The 24,040-nt window shown below is 43.2% G+C and overlaps 1 protein-coding gene across 7 annotated transcripts in view; it reads left to right on the forward strand.

Annotated features, from left to right (window-relative positions):
* The window catches only part of MAMDC2 (MAM domain containing 2), a 374,048-nt gene that overhangs the window by 197,906 nt on the left and 152,102 nt on the right, over nt 1–24,040 (forward strand). For 6 of the 7 annotated variants that reach the window (XM_048218282.2, XM_048218280.2, XM_057305609.1 and 3 more), the window contains 2 exons: nt 5,388–5,516; nt 7,751–7,876. The gene's annotated coding sequence lies outside the window, so the exon portion shown is untranslated. The remainder of the gene's footprint in view (nt 1–5,387; nt 5,517–7,750; nt 7,877–24,040) is intronic. The other variant, XM_044391280.3, reaches the window with a different exon arrangement.

Raw genomic sequence — 24,040 nt, forward strand, 5'->3', positions numbered from 1 at the left:
AAGTATCCTATGTATCATCCACTATAGCTTTTCGTTGATTTTTACTCTTCTATAGTTCCCTTATTTGTCACAGGAATTAATACATGGACATTCTTTGGTCCTAGAGGAAGCATTTTACCCAGGAAATGAAAGTCTGCTGTTTTCTCTGACAACCTTTATTTTGTGTTTCTTTGAGATGGATTCCTGAGTCATGTAACAAATAACTATGCCAAATTCCCTTATTAAAATCTCACTGAAGTCTGTAAGATCAACAAAGAATCACAGCATTAGAACAGTATTTGACCGAAAAGAGATTTTAAGGATTATCAAATCCAATCCTCTCTTTTTGTAGATAAGGAAACAGGCTCAGAGAGGTGAAGTAACTTGTCTGAGGTAACACAGCTTATAAGTAACACAGAGTGAGAGTCAGAATCTAAATCTTCTAATTTATAGCCTATGTATTTTAGCAGGGGAAGGTGGAACAAATGCACCAAACACAGCCACCTTTTCATTAACTTTATGCCCTAAGGAAGCCCATTTTTCAATTTCATACTCTCAAGTTTTGTAACTAAATTTGCTATTTTAACAAAAGTTTTCAATATCATAAAATAATCTTGGTACTAATATGTATTATAAGAATATCCTCCTAGGGGCGCCTGGGTGGCACAGCGGTTAGGATTCTGCCTTCGGCTCAGGGCGTGATCCCAGCGTTCTGGGATCGAGCCCCACATCAGGCTCTTCCGCTGTGAGCCTGCTTCTTCCTCTCCCACTCCCCCTGCTTGTGTTCCCTCTCTCACTGGCTGTCTCTATCTCTGTCGAATAAATAAATAAAATCTTTAAAAAAAAAAAAAGAATATCCTCCTAGAACAGGGTAGTAAACTCAGACTCCTCTGGGGGCAGGCAGATACTGGGGGATAAAACCAGTGGGAATGGAGGGGCTTCTGACAACCTGGAGCTAGAAGCCTTGCCTTATTGGTCTTTGTGTCCTCTTTCGCCTCCTCCCTCCCCCTCCCTCTCACTTCTGACATTAGCAGAGCAGCAGACCACCAAGGCAGTGCAGCCTGGGTGACCAGTTTATTCGCCTAGTGGAAGCTACAGGTTCTTTCACTGTCCTGTGAGCATGGATTCCTTCTCACTCACCAGTTATTCCCCAGCACAGCATCTGTCATATTGTAGGTAGTCAATAAATATTTTTTCAGTGGGTCGGTGATTAAATATGTATTGAGGTTGGGATTTTGAAATCAATGTAATGATTTGCTTTTGTGAAGATAAACTGGTTCAGAGCTTGATGAAAACTTTTCTGCAATTTACCACATAGAGCATAATAATTCTTTTTTTTTTTTTAAAGATTTTATTTATTTATTTGACAGAGATAGAGACAGCCAGCGAGAGAGGGAACACAAGCAGGGGGAGTGGGAGAGGAAGAGCAGGCTCCCAGCAGAGGAGCCTGATGTGGGGCTCGATCCCACAACGCTGGGATCACACCCTGAGCCGAAGGCAGGCGCTTAACCGCTGTGCCACCCAGGCGCCCCAGAGCATAATAATTCTTAAACTGTGAGTACCTTGGGAAGGCCATCCCTTATTAACAACTGAGTGTGAATTGATCCCACTCAGTTTCCTTTCCTCCTCACCCTGAGTTGCAAGCAGTTACATTCGGATGGAGAGTAAGGCATAGGAAAAGAGGAATCCTGGGCCAGGAGGTGGGTTGGGAGGTTGGCCTCGCTGAGCAAGCGAGGATAGGGAGAGGGGCTTCAGAGGGCAGGAAGAGAGTGAAAAGGTCGATGTAGGATGTACTAGCAAACAGTGTCTGTTTTACAAGTTTATTCAAGGCTGGTACCATGGAATTCCAATATGAAGGAAATGGGCTCACTTTCAGTTGCAGATGACTCATAAACAAGCTCGTTATAAATTCTTTGGAAGAGATTTGGCCTTGTGTTCTGTTTCGTTATCTGAGGATTGTTTTCCTCCTGCAACCTTCCCCTCCCCCACCCCAAACCATTACGCTGGGTTGACACGTATACCCCCATATATCATTGGTGCCAGGTATCCTCAGTTAAATCCTCATCATTTCAATCACAACAGAATCTGTAGTTCAACACACAGCATTGGGCCTTCAGGCAACATGCCAAACACATGTCCTTGTTTAGGGGAATCAGCAGCAGAAGGGCTCCAAATTGCACTTTTCCAAACCTGTCGTGCAGTTGTGCCAACAGAATGGGGAAAATTTCCTTTCAAAGCTGCCATGAAGAGCATCCAGATGTTTTCACTGAGCTCAAGTGCACCTGCACCAGAGACTGTTTGTCACAGCAGCTGCCATACTTACTGCCGTGAAGTGGTGTCATGAACAACGTGGGGCCAAGAAGTTTCACGGGAGGGGATGCTGATGTGGGTTTAGCTCCCAGCTCTACACTTGCCCAGCAGGGGGTGTTGAGTGAGGTCCTCCACCTCCCTGGGCTTCCCTCTGCGTATCTATAACCCAGTATGGCCATTAACAGAGCACTCGTTTCCTTGCCTTCAACTCTGTGCTGGGCACGACTGTGAATCCATTAGTGCCTCTCTTCCTCGCTATAGCCCCATGGGTGGTTAGACACCATCATTACACTCCCTCTCCAGATGGTAAAAGCTCAGGTCTAGGTGCTTAAGAGAAGAAGGGTAGCATAGCTAGGAAGGGACAAAGCTGAGGTTGGAAACCAGGCCTGCTTCCAGAGTTGTTGAAAAGACCAAATGTGATACTGTGTGTGAAAGGGCTTTGAAACCATAATCTAGAGATCATGAACGTATGTGATTTAAGAGTACAGAATTTTATTTTATTTTTTTAAATATTTTATTCAACAGAGATTTATTCAACAAAGATTTATATGACACACAGAGAGAGAGAGAGAGTACAGGCAGGGGAGCAGGAGAGGGAGAAGCAGGCTCCCGGCTGAGCAGGGAGCCAGATGTGGGGCTCAATCCAGGACCCTGGGATCATGCCCTGAGCCGGAGGCAGACATTTAACTGACTAAGCCAACCAGGTGTCCCTAAAAAGAAATTTTAATTCCAGTATAGTTAACATACAATGTTATATTAGTTTCAGGTGTATAATATAGTGATTCAGCACTTCCATACATCACCTGCTGCTCATCACAGTGCACTCTTTAATCCCCATCACCCATTTCACCCATTTGCACACCCAACCCCCTTCTGGGAACCACCACTTTGTTCTCTCTAGTTAAGAGTCTGATTCTTGGTTTGCCTCTCTCTCTGTCTTCCCCTTTACTTATTTGTTTTGTTTTTTAAATTCCACATGAGTGAAATCATATGGTATTTGTCTTTCTCTGACTGACTTGATTAGCATGAAATTCTCTAGCTCCATCCATGTTGTTGCAAATGGCAAGATTTCATTCTTTTTATGGCTGAGTACTATTCCACTGTATATATATGCCACATCTTCTTTATCCATTAATTTATCAATGGACACTTGGGCTGCTTCCGTAATTTGGCTATCATAAATAATGCTGCTATAAACATAGGTGTACATGTATGCCTTTGAATTAGTGTTTCTGGTTTTTTGGGGTAAATACCCAGTAGTGGGATTACTGAATCATAGGGTAGTTCTATTTTTAACTTTACAAGGAACCTCCATGCTGTTTTCCACAGTGGCTGCACCAGCTTGCATTCCCACCAACAGTGCTAGAGGTTATCTTTTTTTCCACATCTTCATCAACATTTGTTGTTTCTCATGTTTTCGATTTATCCATTCTGACAGGTCTGAGGTGATCGTCATTGTGGTTTTGATTTGTATTTCCCTGATGATGAATGATGTTGAGCAATTTTTCATGTGTCTGTTGGCCAGCTGGATGTCTTCTTTGGAGAAGTGTCTGTTCATGCCTTCTGCTCATTTTTTAATTGGATTACTTGTTTCCTGGGTGTTGAGTTGTATAAGTTCCTTATATACTTTGGATACTAACCCTTTATGTCATTTGCACATATCTTCTCCCATTCAGTAGGTTGCCTTTTAGTTTTGTTGATTGTTTCTTTCACTGTGCAGAAGCTTTGTATTTTGATATAGTCCCAAGTGTTTATTTTTGCTTTTGTTTCCCTTGCTTCTGGAGACATATCTAGAAAATGTTGCTGTGGTCAGAGACATTACTTCCCGAGAGTATAGAATTTTCTAGTCAGAAAGGGCCCTGGCTGTGGGTGGTGGACAAGATATTCAACCTCTCCCAGTCTCAGTTTCCTCATCTATGAAATGGGGATGATAACAGCACCTACCTCCTAGGGTTATTGTGAAAATGGAATGAAATCGTGCATCTAAAGCCTGACACATTCCCATAAACTTTAGCTGGTATTACTGTTGTTGATTTTAAGTTACTGATTATAAATGAGAGAAAAATCCTATTCACAACCCTTTTCTCTTTTTATGTGGGCCATATTTAGTTCATTTCCTATTCCCACTGAAAAGCAAAATCCAGAAGGAAAGCTGATTACTAATATCAGTTTTTAGCAAGAACGTTTTATAGTATGAGTAACATATGTTCTTAAGCCTCTTTGTCCTTCAACCTGAATGAATGAGTGAAATTCAACCTGCCATACTTCACTAAGTCACAGACAGTGCCTTCTCCAGCCATGTCCACCCCTTCTCCAGCCATGTCCAGCCATGTCCAACACTGGCCTTCAGCAAGGGTTCTCAGGATCCACCCTCCACCCCCCCCCCTTTCAGTCCAACCTGCTTTTGCTTCTTGTCTATTTCTTGGCTCTAAATTCTGTACTCTCCTCCCACTTCTGCTCCTTTGGGATGACATTCATCCACTTCCTCTCCAATCATCTCTTTTAGTGGCACCTCTGGCTTCCACCGTCCCTTTGGTGTCAGACCCAAACTGTGGGTCCCAGCCGAAGCCCATAGAGCCCCACCCCTGGTGTAATTGATGGTGGAGAGACTTTGGCTTTCCGCAGGCCTGTGTTACTTTGTCTTCTATTGCTCCCTGTTTTTAGCTCTGGTATGATTCATGCAGGGGCATGTACCAAGCAAAACAGCAAGTGAGGCTCAGGCTGTGTGTCTCAATGTCAGACATCCAGATGTTTCCAAAACCCAGAAGTTCTGATCATGTAGCTAAATTCCTATCCCTGAGTGAATTATTAGCTTTTCCTCCCGATGTGGCATCATATAGGCATAGCCTGTAACTCATGCAGGTCAAGAACAGGATTCCCCAGCACACAGGCATTGAAATTGTCCCTGATGAAACCTACCTTTTCTAAGTAAGCAGACAAAGACATCTTTTCAGGCTAGCATCAAAACTGGATCATGTAAAGTTTTCATCAAAGCTAGAAGTAGTTTTAGTAATAGGGAAAGATGGTGTAGCATTGACCTCTTTTGTGGCCAGCAAAGCATGGTTTTTCAAATATATTTTTCCTCGATGTCGTCCCAGGTCTTCCTTCTACCTACTCCTCCCTGACTCATAGAGCTGCATAGACACTGCGTGATCTACAGAGGAGTTACCCAGACCTGGGATGGAAGCCCGGCTACCACTGCCACTCATGTCTACTGAGCAAGTGAGGTAACGTCTATAGCTCCTGACAGCACAAGTGATCAAACCTAGAACTTATTTCTTAGGAGGGGCGAAGGAGTTAACATATGTAACATACTAGCAGAAATAGAGCTACGTACATGGGATGCGTGTGTGGGTAGTTATAGGAATGGTATGTATCCTTGTGTCTGTATAATACTGTCACCTCACGTCCTGCTTATTATGGTGAGCTGTTTGATATAAATAACTTTCTCTGACCACAGGGATCAACTGGAATTTCATGCTTATCTCAGTAGTAATTCTGGAGTAAGCTGTCCATTAAAAAAGTATTCCAGGGGCGCCTGGGTGGCTTAGTCAGTTAAGTGTCCAACTCTTGATTTTGGCTCAGGTCATGATTTTGGGGTCGTGAGATTCAGCCCCGTGTCCAGCTCCATGCTGAGTGTGGAGCCCGCTTGAGATTTTCTCTCTCTCCCATCGCCCCTCCTCACTGCTCACATGCGTGCTAGCTCTCTTTTTCTCTCTCTCTAAAAAAATTAAAAATAAAATAAAATAATAAAATAAAAAAATGTTCCTAAAAGTAGCCTTCTTTTTTTTTTTTTTTTTAAAGATTTTATTTATTCATTCGACAGAGAGAGAGACAGCCAGCGAGAGAGGGAACACAAGCAGGGGGAGTGGGAGAGGAAGAAGCAGGCTTCCAGCAGAGGAGCCTGACTTGGGGCCCAATCCCGGAACGCCAGGATCATGCCCTGAGCCAAAGGCAGATGCTTAATGACTGAGCCACCCAGGCGCCCCTAAAAGTAGCCTTCTTGTGCAAACACTGTAGGGTTATTGGTTTGTGCTCAGTGTGTGCACATGCACACGTGTGCATGTATCTCCTCGTTTCCCAGTTCTTTCCACTGTCACAGTTTGTCTTCTCTGAGCCTCTGTTAGAAGCGGTCCTGGTGGCTGTCCAGTTGGACTGGCTGGTGGAGCTGCTCCAGCTTACTGATTTCAGAATTTCCGTTGGCCTCTAACAGCCACTGTCCTTCAAGTATGTCCTTTGCCAGTTTAGCACTAGATGGGCTGTTTGCTCTAAAAAATACATCTGAATGCTTTCTGTTCCCCAAGAGAAAGTTCTATTAAGGTTCTCTTTCTGCCCCCCCCCCTCAGAAATATATCCCCCTGGTGTTTGACAGTTGGCAACTTCATGCTTCATCTGCCAGTGAGTAATCTGTCTGGGAGTAAAGAAAGCCCTTTGGAAGGGAGTTAACTCTTTGAGGGACTCTATTACTTAAGCATAATTTGAGCGTTCTAAAAATATGTTCTTTTCCTTTTCTTCCAGAGAGGATTTGAACTTGTTTCAAAAATATACACTATGTAAATTAAATAAATTGCAAAGATGTCAGATACAGTTAAGAATTTAAAACATGAGAAAAGAGTAGCACATGGCTCTGTATAGTTACTATTGTCAGATAGTCAGTTTGTCTCCAGGCTTCCCAGTAACCAAAGCAAAGAGGGAAACTCTTTCAGTTTTTAGAGATGCACTTTGGTAATACATATCCACACTAGCTTTTTCTCAAGCCCCCTTCTTTTTCTCTGTGACCCCTCCCCAAGGAAAGCCATTACAACTCTCAGAGTGCTAATCTGACCTGAATTACTGGACAACTCAAAACCTTTGGGACAGTTTGTCAGCTGACCCGAGCCTAGGAAAACAATGTGGCACTTGTCATATATATACGTAGACAGAGTAAAGCTGTAATGTGTAATCTCCTCTGTCTGGACATGAGCGTGACAGCATTCGAGGGTGATGTGAGCGCGCTCACCCCTGGCTCTTCCACGTAGCAGCATTACGCAATGTAGTGTCACCAAAAACAAGACTCAGCGACTGAATGTGTGCGATTTTAAATCATTCAACTCAAGGGGAAGATTCATTTATCCTTCGAGAGCCTGCCAGAGTTAGCTCTGTCCTGTAAAGTTCTGAGGAATTTCAGGACTAGCAGAGCACACAGAAAATTAGAGGGGGCCTTCTATGTGCTCTACACTGGTAGGTCTCATTTAGAGCACTGTGATGAGTTCCCTCTGGTCTGCTGGTCAGCAGGACTGTGAGATCGCCGGGGAGGCCGTCAGGACCGCCCCCGAGTACCAGTGCCTAGAGTGCCGCCTCCTCGGATCAGGTTGGGCATGAGGGGAGCAAACGTTGTGTGTCAGACAGAGTTCCCAGGGCTTTATGTGGCCTTCCTTTAACAGCTCCGTGAGGTAGTTACTATTATCCTCCCATTTCACAGATGAGGAAACCACGGCCTGAAGAATGACTGGCTGCTTCCTGGAAGCAAATGGTGGAAGACAGAACTGAAGCCCATGCTCTCAACCAGGACACTGGACTGAAGACCAAGTGCTAGTGTTTTGACTAGGTGAGCCAGTCTTGGGCTTGGGAGATGCTAAACATGTCAGCGGGGTATGTCGCAGGAAAAGAGGAAGATGTAGTGTTTATTGGGATCTTCATCTGAATTCCGTCTCATTGTCTCATCATCACAGTGCCAGGAATGGGGTTTCTAACTTAAGGCCGCCGAGCATGATGTTCAGAAGCCCTGGGACATGCCTAAGGGCAAGTACTTTATAAATCCTCATTTTTTTAAGTTAAAATTTAGTAATACAGCTAAGCAGTTTTGTGGATGGTACTGTATTAACTAATTGAAAGCTACCAGATAGAAAAAGAGAGACAATAATCTTTGCATCTCATTTCCCCGGAATGTTTATTCTCTCTCAATGCGAAGCACTACTACCAGTTTGCATGACTTCGCTCTGAACTCAGCAGATTCTAAAGTGACCTGGCGTCTCTGTGGTTTTCTGGGGGGAAAGAATGAAGCAGTTGCACTAATCTAGTGTTGGGACTTACTCTAACAGTTTGATAAATAAAGCCCTGTTCTGAAAGGGAATTATGCCCTTTTGATGTGCTTGGTGTATTTCTCTCCCAAGGGCGTCCAAAATAGGTTGACTACAAATATTTTTACTAAGGAGATGGCCTTGAAATACCACTGCGGTGATTATTGGCATAAGTAGTGGATTTCATTAGGTTGCCTAGGTCCCACTTTTGATGGTGTAGTAAATCTCAAAAGAACCGTGGGCAGTAGATAGATGAAGAGCTTTTTGGGGTATAATTAACTTTCGAAAGGACCTACTAGCTACCTTAGCATAGCAAATCTAACTCAGTCTCAGGCTATTTTAAGTACATTAAACAATTCAACATTTTTTTTAAAGATTTATTTATTTGTTTCAGGAAGGGGAGAGAGAGAGAGCTCTCTAGCAGGCATGAGTTGGGGGGGGGAGCGCAGAGGGAGAAGCAGACTCCCCCTGAGCAGGGAGACCGACATGGGGCTCAATCCCAAGATCTCTGGGACCATGACCTGAGCTGAAGGCAGATGCTTAACTGACTGAGACACCCAGGCGCCCCAGTAATTCAACACTCTTATAGGGTTTCTTAATGAGCCCAAAGGATTTATAACTTAGAAAACTTTCACTTATTAATTCTTAATAAGTGATCTGCCTTTTGGATTTTGTGTACTTTCCTTAGACTTCTTTCTCACACTCCACTTCTACTGCCTCCTCAGATAATATTTTAATTTGTAGATACACAGCATACATGGCAGTTCAGTCCTGTACGGTGACGTGATGTAGTAAGTAACAGAATTATGGCAAAATTGTATAAGCAAGACGGGGGACAAATTGGTGTGGGTGAGAAGGTACAAGCCCTGGAGCCAGGAAACCGGCCACTTTCTCACCTAGCCTGGTGCTGCTTGGTCGACCTTCCAGAGAATCCGTTTCCTCAGCAGAAAATGAAGATAATGCTTAACTTACAAAACAAAACTGGGTTGTTGTGAAGATAAAGAGAATGTTTTCAACTAACATAACTGAGCACCTGTTAGGTCCAGGTACCTTTACATACTTGATCTTGTTAATTCTCAGGTGCATGAACTTTCCAACTTACTGACTATACTGTCTGCTGTAACAAATTCCTGTAAATGCATGAGTTAAAACAACAGGAATTTATTCTTCCATAGTGCCGGAGAGGAGAAGTCCAAAATCAAGGTCAGGGGGCGCCTGGGTGGCTCAGTGGGTTAAGTGTCTGCCTTCGGCTCGGGTCATGATCATGGGATTCTAGGATTGAGTCCCTCATCGGACTCCCTGCTCAGTGGGGAGTCTGCTTCTCCCTCTCCCTCTGCTGCTCCCCCTGCTTATGCTCTCTCTCTTTCTCAAATAAATAAATAAGATCTTAAAAAAAAAAAAAAAACCAAAAAACAAAAACAAAGTCAAGGTCAGTAGGGTTGGTTCATTCTTAAAGCTCTGAAGGAAAATCCGTTCCATGCCTGTCTCCTAGCTCCTGGTGGCCGCCCACGTTCCTTGGCACTCCTTGTCTTGTAGACACATCACTCCAATCTCTGCCTCCGTCTTCCTGTGGGCTTCCCCTCTGGGTGTGTCTGTCTTCTCCTTTTCTTTTATAAGGATACTCATCCTTGAATTTAGGGCCTACAGTACCTATAGGATGATCTCAGCTCAAGAGCCTTAATTTAATTACACCTGGAAAGACCCGATTTCCAAATAAGCTCCCATTCACAAGTACTGAGGTTTAAGAATTAGACATATCTTTTGGGGGCCAGCATGTGACCCACCACAGTGACCAAGCAAGGAACCGAATCCCTGTACTTTCTGATTCGAAGACAAATGCACTATGGACTGTGCCAGTTTCTCTCCCTCTGTGAAACTTCTTTGCCAGGGCTGAAGATCACCTGGTGGTTTCTTCCTATTATTCTGGAATTCCGCGGTTCCCTGTGATTCTAATTTATGCAAGAAAGTCGCCTGGGCACCTGGAAGAAATCATTGAATTCTACTAAGTTTTTCATTTGCTTATAAATAAGGACATCCCTCTGCCTCAAATAATCTTGGAATAGCGAGTCTAGTTATGCACCCCAGGGTTGTTAAACCATCCAAGCTTGTAGCAAAATCAGAAGATAGTTAAGATCCGTTGAATGTGTATTACGTGTTCGGCCTGTGCTGTGGGCTTCAGCTTGTTTCATCCTAGGAGAGAGTGACTGTTACTTTCTCCCATTTACAGAAGAAACAGGTTCAGAGAGGCTGAGGAACTTGTCTGAAATCACAGAGCTGCTAAGTGGTGGAGCTGAGATTTGAACCCGGGTAGTCAGGCAGCAAACCGCATGCTCTTGAAACTGGAGTAGAGGAATGTTACCACTGCAGCTGCTGGCACAGAGTTCAGACCCCTACCCCCAGGCGGGGCGGCAGGCACCAGGGCTTAATGAGCAAAGACTTGTTAATCACGCAAATGACCCGTGCATTTCTAATGAGCACAGCTTGGGCATTCAGATGTCTCTTTGTTTTCCCTCATTTCAGTTTTGGAGTGACACTGTTGAAAGATATTTGGAACTGTTGAATGAAAACTACTTGGAACTTTAGCTGAGTTTTTAGGGAAAAAAAAATCAGGGTATTTCCTTTATGTCATTACTGTTCCGATCCCTTTGGTCTGGAGTCTCCTTGTGCATTCATTACTCAGAAGAGTTGTTTTTAATTTGTCAGCACATTATAATATAATTTTGCTCAAGAAAAATAGCATTCCACCCCCGCCACCACCACCAGGAAGGCCGAGTTTCTTTTGGTTTGTCATCAATGTAAGCAATTTCCCTTCAACAGGGTAATATAATAAAAAACCACCTAACTACGAGAGACAAGGTAGTAAGTTAGATGTAGTCAGCACTATAATTCTTTCTTTCCTACTGATACTTTCAAATTATCTTTAGCCGCCACAGGCAAGATAAATCAGTAATATGACCCCAAATTCTAAGCGAAAGCTTATTGCTTTAGAGTATATTCATTTATTTTTAATGCTCACGTGTTTTTAAAGAACGGCTTTGTAAAAATTTTTTAACTACTTAAAACATAAACTACACTGTCTCCCATTCTATGATCTTAAGTGAAATGCTGGCCTCAACTAGAACTGCTCCTTGTCTTTTCTTGCCTATAACGCAATTCATTAATGATGGTATAGTTTTAGCTTATATGGAAAAGGTAATCTTCTTTTGTATACTGTCCCCTTTGTTAACTTTGAATCCCTGAAGAAGAATTTAAGCCTAAAAGTCCTTCTGATAGATTTATAATTTTCCTCTTCAAGTAAGGTATTTAAAGAATCAAGATAGCTTGCTTCAACCCCAGAGCAGTCTTTGTAAATCATGCACTTGGGATGTTCTCAGGAGGTTCCCGGGAGCATATATTTGGATTCAGGGCTGCAACTTAATTGCACAAGGATGAGCAAGATCAGGAAACAAAAACAAGAGCTCTGGCAAGACAGGAAAAGCCTGGCCCTCTTGCCCCTTTGCTGAACTACTTCCTCTCCTCACCGTTTGATACAGCAAGTCACCAGGACAACAAGAGGCAAGAGGCAGTGAAATTGCATTGCAACTGGCAACCAATGTGTTTTGGGTTCTGAAAGCCATAACAAAGAAAACGACAGTTGTATATAAAGTTTCTATTTTATTCAGAGCACTTTATGTTCCCCAAATGAACACTTGCTGATTCTTGCTCAATATACTATTTTATTGAATTTCTATAACTTTGAAAGGAACAAAATGTCTTCCCTGGGTGTCTGCATGCCATGGATTTACTTGACAACAGTGAATTCAGGGAATTTCCCAACCCCTCTGTGGAGAAGCTATGATTATCCTCCTAGAGTCAGGGAAGCTGGAGAGCAGAGAGCTTAAGTGATTTGCTCAAGGTCAGTCGGAGATCAGGGAATATTTGGCTCCAACGTGCTGTGCTAATTATTATTTGGTTGCTCTCTCCTTGATTTATGCATTTGTTAATAATTGGTTTTTCTTTAAAGCTCGAGAAAATGAGACTGAAAGCCTTTTGCCAAAGAAAACTGGCTTTTGATATTTTTGTTGTCAATATGTGCATCTTCTGCTCTTCTTGATTTAAATCTTTTTCTCGTTGCTCAAGGACAGTCAGAGTTGCAGACTCCTACCAAAACAGGGACACTTGAAGAGAGAGGAGTGTTAACCTGAGGGGTTTTTCAATATGCCGCACCGACCATTGGCTGTAAGAGTATCACTGTGTTATCTCAGTTCTTGGGGGTGAAGTCCTAACACTCGTTCTCATACATCATATCGGTGCAGCGTTGCTGAGTGAGGAGTCCCAACACAAAAGATACAAAACAAATCCTTCTTTATGTCCTCCTTTCCCTACCTTATTGCCTGATTAAATCCTAAAACATGGGGGTAATGAAATAAATTATCTGGTCAGTTTTGTTTTGATTTCCAAAACTATTAATCCATTCTATTTTTCAGTGTCGTAAAATATACAGAAATAGAATTTACCATTGTAACCATTTGTAAGCACACAGTTCAGTGGTAAGGCCGTGCACCCTGTCCTACAGCTATTGCCACCGTCCATCTCCAGCACTTTTTCATCATCCCAAATAGAAATTTTATATCTATTAAACTCTAATTCCCCATTTTCCTCAACCCCTAATCCCTGGGTAACCATTATTCAATTTTTGTCTCTATAAATTTGACTACTTTAAGTACCCCATGAAAGTGGAATCATGCACTATTTGTCCTCTTGTGTCTGGCTTATTTCACTTCACATCAAGTTTTTACGGTTCATCCATTGTTGTAGCATGTACCAGAATTTCATTTCTTTTTGAAGCTAAATAATATCCTATTTTGTGAACAGAACATTTTATTTATTCATTTATCTATTAATGGGCCTTTGGGCTGTTTCTGCCTTTTGACTATGGTGAATAATGCTTCTTTGAACACTGATGTATAAATATCTCCTTGAGTCCCCCCTTTCAGCTCTTCTGCATATATACCTAGAAGTAGAGTTGCTGAATCATATGGCAATTCTGTTTCCATTCTGAAGAACTGCCATACAGATTTTTCATAGCAGCTATACCGTTTTATATTCCCGCCAACAATGCACAAGTGTTCCAATTTCTCCACATCCTTACCAACACTTGTTATTTTGATTTTTTTGGATAATAGCCATCCTAATGGGTGTGAGTGGTTAATCAATTATATTTTAAACAGTATTAGCTATAGTGGGCACATGCCACATTTGCAGTGACTTATCATCTTCTGAAAAGCTTTTCTGAATATGGAGAATTTTCATGTTATATGTTCTACCTCTCCAATATAGAACTCAGAGCTCAAATCCCCAGCTTCCTTTTCACCTAGAATAAAATCGTGTGACCCAGACTCAACCAATCAGATGCATCTATGCAATATTTAAGTTCCTGCATGACCAACAAAAGAGATACATGCTCTTCAGTGCTTCCATCTTGTTGGCTTGGATGTTGGCAATGGTATCTGGATTTGGGGAGGCATTAATTGCCATAGGTCTAATGCAGTCAAGTTCCCAACGTGTAGGTTGACGGTGTCATTTCCTCAGCAAGCCATTTCTGTGGTATGATTGTGGGTGTTGTTCCTGGAAGCTCATCTTCAAGCCTATTTCTCCAACCAAAACATCCAATCCAATCCAACTCAATTGCATATCCAGTTGAATACTTGTCTTCACCGTGCCCCATGCCACTAGTGAGGCTTCTGCCTGGGAACCTTGGAGTGGGGAAAGGGCATAGTCTACACGTTTACTCTTTCTTCTATCTTTTTTCTCTAGTCTTGGTTCTTGCAGAACAGGGGCAGGGAAAATGGATGAAGAAAAGAAAGAATGTTCACCTAACTGTTACCACTGTAGTCCCCTCCCGGAGAGCATTCCCCTTTGTGTGGCACATGTCTAAATACTAGCTCTCTGGTGGTGGACTTTTCTATATGTGCAAGTGACCAGAATGGAGTCTACACAAGATGTCATTAAAGAACAGCCAAGGGAGATTCAGTAAAAGCATGGCTGAAGGCAGCAAGTGGACGAAAATTGAACCAGTTCACATTCATATTTCTCTGAGTTGAGGTTGTCTACCATGCTGGTTACTGAAGGTACAGATGTTTGAGGACCCATCTCCTGACCTGGGAGATCCACTCAGACTTGACCTTTACCACTGCCCCCTGCTTTGGTCCACAGTGGAACACTCCTCAGCCTCCCGCTGCTGGAATCATTGCTTGATTGGTAACCCTCTTGGGTGGGGTGCTAGCAAGTCAGCTCAAGTCTGGCTACTTGTGGACCCGCAGGTGACTTAACACAGTTTTTCCCCACCAAGTAGTGTGAGTACAGACTGCTACACACTTGCATTCTCTCTGCCCTCTCATCTCTCCATTTCTTTCCCCCTTGCACATATAGGAACAGGACAGATGATCAGCAAGTGCACTGTATAAACAGGACCAAATAAGGAATAAGGTGTCATTAAGACACTCCACATCTTTGAGAATAATGTTTGGATCCCGTTTCACATTTGGGGGATTTGGAAAACAGCAGCTTCCCTTTTCTCTCCCAAAGGGAGAGGAGGGAAAAGTCACAGTACTCATCCTTTCCCAGCAACCCACAGCTCATAGACTTGTCCTTTCTCTCCTACCCTGGGGGCTGGACGTGGAAGGGAGTATAGAGCAGAGGCTGAGGTGATGACTGGGGTTACAGAGCCTATTCAGCCACTTCTTAATAATTCCTGGAAGAATTCTCTGGCCCCATTTGGTTTCATTTTTCTGTCAAATCTGGGACATACTTATCTCTTTATCTTTTATCTCTGGGCACTAGCTCATGCTCTACTCAGCAATCTATTACATTCATTCTCTAGATATTTTTCCTGGACACAACCCAGAGTCTTCTTTCAGAAATTTATATGTTTGCATTTCATCCGAAGACTCTTCTTGTGTCTCCAGTGATTTATCTTTATGGGTATAATGTTTGTGTCCAGGGATATTAACTAGCCCAACATACAATCAGAGTGCTGTACATAGATTCCTAAAGGATCCCAGATGAGCCCCATCACATCTTTACTGGGATTGTTAGAAACCTGGAGAAACTACAGGACACCAAAGACAAGGAGTAAAACCTACAAGTAGCCAGAGAATAGATTACCTACAAAGGAGCAACTGCAGTGTCAATAAACTTCTCAACATCAACAGAGACCAGAGGATAATGAAATAATTCCTTCCACTTCGGAAGATCGGAATTGTTTTTCTTTTCCACCACACACTTTTGTATTTCCCAGATGCTCATCCTTTTAATATAGTAATAGTATATTTTTATTTAGATCAATCATCAGTGTTTGCATTATTACGAGTGTAAGTATGACTTTTGAGTGTATGTGACTTGGTTTTGCCCTCTGAAAGTGTTCAATGAGTTCTGCTGTCCTCATTGTTTTGATATTTCACAGTGATATGCCTTGGTGTGCATCCATTTTCATCCATTGTTCTGAGCACTTAATGAACCTTTCAAGCTAGAAACTCATGTATTTGTGTCCAGGAAAGTTCCTTAAATTATTTCTTTGCTTTTTATTCTCATTCATTTTCTCTGCTTTCTTCTTCTGAAATTCCCATTATTCATGTTTTCTTATTTTCTTCTTCTTTTTTTATTTTTTATTTTATTTTATTTATTTTTTTTTAAGATTTTATTTATTTATTTGACAGAGATAGAGACAGCCAGCAAGAGAGGGAATATAAGCAGGGGGAGTGGGAGAGGAAGAAGCAGGCTCCCAGCGTAGGAGCCTGACGTGGGGCTTGATCCCAGAATGCCCGGATCACGCCCTGAGCCAAAGGCAGACGCTTAACGATGAGCCACCCAGGAGCCCCTCTTCTTTCTTTTTAAGTAATCTCTATGCCAGATGTGGGGCTTAAACTCACAACTCCAGATCAAGAGTCACATGCTCTACCAACTGAACTCCCATTATTCAGATGTTGTCCTTCCTAGATTGTTTGATACAATGTTTTACAATAAAATGTAAGCTTTCATATTTTCTATTGAAAATACAAATATAGAAATATAAATTTAGGGGGCACCTGGGTGGCTCAGTTGGCTAAACATCCAATTCTTGATTTCTGCTCAGGTCATGATCTCAGGGTCTTAAGATTAAGCCCCATGTCAGACTTTGTGCCAAGAGTGGAGCCTGCTTAAGATTCTCTTCTTCCTTCTCCCTCTGACCCTCACTACTCCCGCTCTCTCTAAAAAAGAAGAAAAGAAAAGAAAGAAATATAAATTCATATATGATGTCTTATAATATTTTATATGTTTTTCTCCTATTTTCTTTGCTTTATGCTCTACTCTTTGGGAGATCAACTCACTTGGACCTCTAACCTTTCCTATTGAATGTTTCAGTTCTGCTCTCATGTTTTTAATTTCTAAGAGATCTTTGATGTTCTCTAAATGTTCTCTTTCAAACAGTATTCTGAACTTGTTTCTGGGATTCAGAACCATGGCTTATCTCTCTGAGGATTTTAATAATTATTTTATTTTGAAGCTTTCTTTTCCTTTCATGGTTTATTTTTCCTCCAAGTTATTTTTCTCTGTTACTGGCTTGTTTGTTTGATCTTTTATATTAGAGGCATTCTTCAGCTGTCTGGTGATTTTTAGGTGTCTGCTTGTGTTTAATTGTGGGTAAGAAGCTGACTGGAAGATCTGAGTGAGTTTCATTGGAAGGTGATGTGGCTGGGCTGTTTGTTAGGGGAACCTTAATATCACTATGTTTACATTTTTCCTCGATATCTGGTCAGATTCCATGGAGATGACCCCTCCACTATCGTTCTTCTACTTGGAGAGAAAAAGCTTCCATTCTGGAAGCTGAGTGGGTGAACAGGGCTTAGAGGCAGGGTCTCCACTTTCAGTGTCTCACACATTCATTTCTTCACCCTGGTTTCAGGTGGTACTTCTCCTCTTAACCCAGTCTGTGCCCTCTGAGTCCAGCCTACCTCGTTCTGCCCTTCCCAGAGAATAAACACCCACCTTTTGCTAGGGTGGTGTGATGATTAGTTAAATGTGTCAACTTGACTGAGCTAAGAGATGCTCAGATAGCTGGTAAAACATGATTGCTGGGTGTGTCTGTGAGGGTGTCTGTGGAAGAGATTGGCATTTGAATTGGTAGACCGAGTTAAGAAGATCCCCTCACCAATGTAAGCGGACATAATCCAGTCCCTTGAGGATCTGAATAGAACAAAAGAGTGGAAGAAGGGTTAATTTACTGTCTGCCTGACCTAGAGTGTCCATCTTCTCCTGCCTTCAGACAGTAGTGCTCACTGTTCTCAGGCCTTCAGACTTGGACTGGGACTGACACCATTGGCTCTCCTGGTTTTTTTGGGCCTTTCAGTTTGGACCGGGACGATGCTACCAACTTCCCTAGTTAGGGGAAGAGAAGTCATCAGTAGCATGGAGTATGGATAGTGCTTCTCAAAGAGCTTTTCTAATCCTCCTCCTTTTGGGCCAGCCTCTTCTTTCCCCTTTCCAACATTATCTGGTGTCACCATCTCCTGGACTCTTGATAACGTTGTAGAATAAACTGAGCCAGCTTCAAATCTGACTTTGATCCGCTAGGTCATTTTTTGCTTATCCACCTTCTTTCTAGTTTCCAAAAGTTTGTCGTCTCCTCTCCCGTTCTCCATAGCCTCAAGAGCTCCTACATTTCTACATAATGCCTACTCATTATTGTTTTTAAATGGATCCTGGAGAAGCCAAATTTGGATGAGCATGTTCAACCCACCATGTTCACCCAGAACTGTAATCTAGAAGCCTACATCCAACTGAACTCATATTTTGACTGATGCTTTCAAAGACTAGGAAAATTGACCTCTCCTAGGTCTTAGCTAACAACAGTTCCTAAAGGATATATTTCAAAAAGAAGGAAATTGAACCTTGGAGGGAAAAAGTGGAATGCAAGAATTAATAGACTCAGGAACGTGGTGGGGACCCAGGCGGATGCTACCTACAGAGAAGCTATTCCCTTCTGGAGGAATGTGGCGATGTCTTTGACCCAATATGGAAACCTAGCAGAGACGCAGAAGGCAGCCACCACTGCAAGACATTCCCATACTTAGAGTGAAAGAAGCCATTTCAGTCCTATTGCCTGGCTTTGGAAGGAAGCCTAGAAGTGAGGGAACCAGTTTCCCATGGAACATCCCCATCCCACCATACATGAGAACAATTCTGAGTCCAATAAGTTGGGTATTCAGAAGTCTAATTTGAGCCTGCTATGGGTGAGTGAATAAGTAAGCTTCCCCATAACAAAATAAATATAAAATAAATGTGTATGTAAAGTTTTAAAATGTGTAATGAGAAAAGCAACATTTTCAGTTTGGGAGGAGTTATGGGGGCTTCCAGCAGTTTAGAAACAAGATGTCTCATTTAAAAGTTTCTCTCTCTTTTTTTTTAAGAAGACATTTTTATTGGACACAGACAAACCTGCCCTTCAGGCTATAAGCAGGAACCAAGATAATTTTCTTTAGCCTCTAAAAAACATAATCCTGTAAGAAGCCTCTTCGTATCTTCTACTCCATCTTGTTTGTACCACCTCAGGTATCATCAGATGAAGGTTCTATGTTAATCCTGAAACTATTTTCTACATTACTATTTTTAATGTCTTAGTTGTTGGTACTAATAATGCATCCACTCAATAGTTTAGATTTTTCTTCTACTCTGGTAAGACATTAAAGCTACGGTTTACCAGTTGTCCAATTTACATTTCTAGTTTCTGCCTCTTCCCAACCCGCAAAGGCCAGACACGATATGAGAGGCTATTTTGATGGATAGACTCCATAATCAATCTCAACTACAAGCCTGACCTGGAAAACTTAGTTGATAGAAAATGAATCTTAGTGGGACACCTGGGTGGCTCAGTCAGTTAAGCGTTTGCATTCGGCTCAGGTCATGATCCCAGGATCCTGGAATCGAGTCCCGCATCGGGCTCCTCATTCAGCAGGGAGCCTGCTTCTCCCTCTGCCTGCCGCCCCCCTCCCCCAGCTTGTGTTCTCTCTTTTGCTCTCTCTGACAAATAAATAAATTAAAATCTTTTTTTAAAAAAGAAAATGAATATTAATATTTACATAGTGCCAGCACTTTTTTGAGTACTCAAATAATATAAACTAATAATAATATAAACTAATCTAGTACTCATTACACCCCATATGGCAGGTACTGCTATTTGCATTTTACAGAAGAGGAAATTAAGGCACAGAGGCACTCAACAGTGTGCTCTAACTTCACAGGTAGTAAGTGGCAGAGCTCCAAGTTAAACTCCAGTGTCCATGGTCTCAATGACAAAATTACTCTCCCTGTTATGATAGAACACTCTCTTGTTCTTTTCAAACAGCTTAAAAAAAATGAACAATAATAGTACTTAACTGTGTTGATGATGAAAATATTAAGCCAGAGCATTCTTAACCCTGGCTTAGTAGAATCAGCTTGGAGAGCTTTAAGGAAGTACCTGTGCTTTGGTCTTATCCCAGAAATGATGATTTCATTGGTCTTCTGGGGCCCAACCTTCGCATTAAAAAGAAGGAACTCCCCAGGTGTTTATAATATACGGCTGGAATTGTGTTTCACTGGATTGGCTCATGGAGGCATCGTGCAATGCCTAGGGGTAGAGTTTCTTCATTATCAGCCATCACCTGGGCCTCGGGCACTTTGAAAATCTGAAGGCATTGGTGTCAGTTAACATCTTTAAGTACCCAGCATTTTAGGCCTTTGCATTTTAAGCTTCCACACGCACGTGCCCGCATGCACACACACACACACACACACACACACACACACACCCCGCACGGGCCTGTTCAGAGCTGATATTTGCTGTCTGTCCCCCTCCCAGATGGTGTCCATTCTGTCTCTGAGTAGTTGTGAGCATCATGGTCTCTGTTCGGTTTAGATCAAATCACACAGAGTGTACATCTGTACATCCTCAATCTAACACATGAATAATGTCAGAGGCTGTAAGGTTTCATGGCTCTTTTGGGGAATGTTTTTGGCTGCAGAATTCTTCATTCTTCCTTTTTTTCCAGGCCCCAGTACTCAAAACGTGAAGAGGAGAAAGCAGACCACTTGGGTTTAGCCCAGGCTGGGCACAGGGCTCCCCCTGTCTCTGGAGCCACCATTAACTGTCATTATGTCCAATTCCAAGGTCCTTCAGTTCATTCTTTGCCCCAGCAGGTGACACAGAGCCTTAACTCCAGGATTGGAGAGGTTGTCCCAGGGGCAAACATGGGTGCTCACAAGCCAGCCTGCACCACTCCCCTCCCCTGCCCCAGCACAGACGCATGCTGCCCATTCTTCCTGCAGTTAACCTTGAAATGCCAGCAATGTCTGCAGCAAGGTCAGACAAGACACTGCTCACCTGCTCTTTTTAATACTGCCCCAGGGGTCATGGAGCTGTTTGTAGCCCTCTGTGGGATTTAGGGGAACAGACTTTTCTGGGTTCCCGACAGCCCAACCTTTCTCTTGGACCCAGACAGGAGTCCATGGGGCTGGGCTGTGACAGGCTCAGATGGCAGGATGCAGGCTGTTCCATGATCTCTACTTTCCTCCAAACCCCCAGGCCTGGTGCCTCCATCCAGGGGTCAAGTCCTCTCCCTGCAGCCCCCTCTGCCTCTCATGAAAGTGGGCTTCTGAGAGCCTCCCTCACCTTCCTTCCCTCCCTGGAGTTTGCCAGATGTGTTGCTCTGATCCCAGGAAGCCTACTCTACTTGCTGTTCAGGCTGTCACTCCTCTTCGCAATGACTCTAGGCTCTCAGAGCACATCTGTGCAGCTCATTTGTTTCCATAAATAACCTCCTGGGTGATCTAGAGCTTAGATTTAGTTATTTCCCTTCTAATAATAGGGCTGCAGCCCAAGCAGGCCTCTTGGCCGTGTTTACCTGTGAGGATGTGCCTTCCAGAACCTCTCCTTCAGCATTTAATGAGCGTCTACAATTAACCAGGCCCACAGATGACACGGGAGCAGAAACAAGTAAAAAGCCGAATTCTCAGCCCTTGAAGTATCAGCTTCCCTTGCAGATTACAGAGACATAAACAAAGTGATTGCAATACAGCCTAATAATATACACTGCAGTTTATGAGGACAGGAAGCCCAGAGAGAGGAAGACAGGACACTTGAGCAGTCTTTGGAAATGAATGGGAGCGGGCAGTGCAGACAGACTGTTTTTTTTTTTTTCCTTTTGTAGCAAGTCCCGACTTAAGCTTTGATTGCTGAAGGCATCTCCTTCAAAGACTGGACTCACTATCTTGAATAGCTATCTTGAATAAACACGTTGCCAGCCACAGGGTCTAGATAAAGAGTGAGGCCACCTTTCCTCACTGAGTCTTCTTTGTTTTAAAGATCTTGGTTGATTTCGGTAACTGGCCATTTGGGCCACTTGTCTCTTCTCCCTTGCTTTAAATTCCTGCCTGACATTTTAAATTCACCAGTAGTGAGCCCACGAAACCCTAGGTCCCACCCCAACCCCAACAAAAGCAGAACCCAGGCCCATGGGCGCCGTGTCTCTCTACCTACACACCTCACAGTGGCCTCAGGTGTGCTGTGTAATTTCTAGGTCTTGTAAGTAATAAACCTTCATTTCTTTTCCAAAGTTTGTTGGTAGTTTGTTGTTGAAAGGCATCTTGTGATCATAATAAGAACTACAAGGGTCAGTCTAGTTGTAGCAGTGGTTTGGAAAGAAGAGAGGTCTGTGGGAAGCTCACTGGGGCCAAGGTGAGTGCCTCCGGGCATTTCTAGCTGGTGGCATTACTATCCTAGGTGAGACCCACACAAAACAGAGTACATTAGCTTCCTAGGCCTGCATACAAAGTACAACCTGCTAGGTAACTTTAACAATAGAAATGTCAGAGCTAGAGCCAGAAATCCAAAAATGTCAGCGGGGGTGGGGGGTGTGGTTCCCTCTGAGAGCGGTGAGGGAGAAGCAGCTCCTACCCTCTCCAGCTTCCACTGGTTTGCTGGTGATCTTCCAGAACCACCCCCAGGACCTCTGCCTCCATCTTCAAGAGTGCTTTCCTTGTGTGTATTTGTGTCTAAATGTCACCTTTTTATAAGGACACCAGTCGTATTGGGCTAGGGCTCACTCTCCTCCAGTGACCTCATCTTAACTAATTGTAACTGCAGTGACCCTGTTTCAAAATAAAGTCTGGGGTACTTGGGGATAAGACTTCAGTGTATGACCTTGGGGGTTGGGGGCAGAATTTAACCCATTACAAGGAGCTTACCAATGGGAGAAGGGGAGGAAAGCATTCTGATGCTGAACAGAGAGAAGAGCAGGTGAGAACATAGGATGAGTGGCCCGGGGACAGTTAAGGGCCAGCACGTTGCTGGTGCAGGAGTAGGTTGGGCTATGATGGGCTCAGAATGGAAAGATAGGCTTGACTCTAATCACAAAGGGCTTCTCCTGCAGAACTTCCGGGTATAGATGCTTCAATGGGGCAGAGAGAAACTCGCTGTGCTGGCCTTGGCCCAGCCTAGGGGTAGAAGAAGAAGGTGTGGGGTCAGAGAACAGGACATTGCATAGTGTTTGCCCAAACCTTCCCTGCCCTGGAAGTGTAGACAGGTCAAGAGGGCTTTGGTGGTAGCTGGAGCTGTGTTCACAGCCCAGCCCCACACCTTTGGGCAAGTCACTTAAATTCTTTAGGCCTAGCTTCTTCCCCCATAAATTGACCATGAAACCATTTGGCACATCACAAACACTAAGTAAAAGGTGGTAGTATTTTCACTGTGATGACTCAGCCCCATGAATTTTGACTTAAAAAAAAGTTCAAAAGATGGCCATCAAACCATAGTGAAAGATGTCTGACTCCAAGCTAGCATTCAAACTGATGGAACAAAGATTAATGTTAGAAAGTATCTGTTTAAGCGTCTGTTCCTTTTAAATGCCCACTGTAAAGGACATATCTACTTTACCAGTTCAGGTCATTTGAGTGTGGCAATTTGAAGAGTGGGGCGCGTGTTTTATAATAGCAGGAGATTCTTTTGTTAAGAACTGGTTAACCTTGGGCCTCAGTCCCTCACGGTAGATGAGTCAGACCTGCAGCAGGCACAAGGGGTAAGAGGCAGCTGGTGCTGGTCAGGAACCAAGGGACACTGCCAGCCAGCCTTGGGGCAGAGCCCCCAGACACCTCGTGCAGGAATGCAATGAAGGTCACTGGCAGGACAACCCACAGAGTCTGGAATTGTTTTACCAGCTCATTTTCTACCTGATAGCATGCAATGGGGGGCGGGGGGAGGCACGTTGGGGTCTATGTAGAAAGAGAGAGAGAGAGAACATGAAAGCAAGACAGAGAAAATGCTGAGTGAGAGGCAGAAGGGAGCCCCAGAGTACATCACAGACACCAAGAGAGAGAGACAGACAGACACAGAGAGAAAGAAAGAAAGATGGAGAGAGGCAAAGACAGACAAAACTCCAGAGCAGAGACAATGTCTTGGCATAAATCAGAGGGGACCCAGGAAGCAAGAAAGGAAAAAAGATATATACATATATAAAGTTGTCTATGTAATTTTAAAACATAGAGTATGTCATAGAAAGATACCAAAGTATAATTACTATAAGGATATTTTGAATAGCTTACCTTTGCACAGGACTCAGAGTATACAAAGTCCTTTCTGTGTTCCCAAATCCCGGCCATTGAGGAAGCAAGCTTATGACTTCCCATCTTGTCCCCAGCGC

The sequence above is a fragment of the Ursus arctos genome, unplaced genomic scaffold (assembly GCF_023065955.2).
Source record: "Ursus arctos isolate Adak ecotype North America unplaced genomic scaffold, UrsArc2.0 scaffold_33, whole genome shotgun sequence".
In the NCBI taxonomy this organism is placed as follows: domain Eukaryota; kingdom Metazoa; phylum Chordata; class Mammalia; order Carnivora; family Ursidae; genus Ursus; species Ursus arctos.